Genomic DNA, 940 nt, shown 5'->3' with positions numbered 1-940 from the left:
ATATTTAAGCTAAACCAAGCTAAGCTAAGCAGCTGCTGGCTCCAGCATTATATTTCATGCACAGACATGCGTGGTATTAATCTTCTAATCTACCTCTCTGCAAGAAAGCACATAAAAATATTCCCTAAAATATTAAACTGATCCTTTGATGAGGTTACCATGGCTGGAGATATGAATTACGTTACTAAAGCAAAGCTTTTCAACAGAGATCCTGCAACAAATCTGTTGTTTTTTTGTTTTTTTTGAAAAATATTTTGTATTTATAGCTGTCTTTCATCAGGCAGCATCCATCGTCTGTGGACCCTTTGAGTCTCTCTTGTCTGTCTGCCTGCTTTGTTCTTTTGAGACAGGCTGAAAGCTTCAGCATAAAAGAGAAATAATACACTCACTTTGAGCTAGAGTGCATCGGAGCATGTGATACCATTTCGTATTTGTTTACAAATCTGTCCAAAAAGAAAAGTGCTTTATGATTTAGTCACCTCGTGTAACCTTTCTGGCTGTCTTGTCTGCATCAGCTTGTTGCCACGTTCCTTATTTACTAGTTTTTCGACTTATAGATCACCACAGATACAACGTATACAAAACATTACCATCATTTTTTAAAATGTCTTTTTGTTTAATATATAATATGTAACTTTCTGCATTAAAATGACTGAAAACAACTTCACTAATGTTGTGTCTTGTTGAGTTGTGTACTTGCATCATCTCAAATGGTTCCAATGATGTTTAAACCAAGAAAAATCTGTCTTTTTAATCAAAGACACAGTCCATGTCACTCAGTTGCCATCACTTATGATGCATAATGCCCCAGAGTAATCTCACACACACACACACACACACACACATATACCGAGATGCTATAAGTCACATATCTGATCACTAGTAAACCTCAGATTCCATCATGTTGAAGGAAAAATAGCTGAAAATATCTGATAAATAA

The sequence above is a fragment of the Plectropomus leopardus genome, chromosome 24, assembly GCF_008729295.1.
Source record: "Plectropomus leopardus isolate mb chromosome 24, YSFRI_Pleo_2.0, whole genome shotgun sequence".
NCBI classification, from domain to species: Eukaryota; Metazoa; Chordata; class Actinopteri; order Perciformes; family Serranidae; genus Plectropomus; species Plectropomus leopardus.
Note: the sequence above shows the minus strand (reverse complement) of the source record.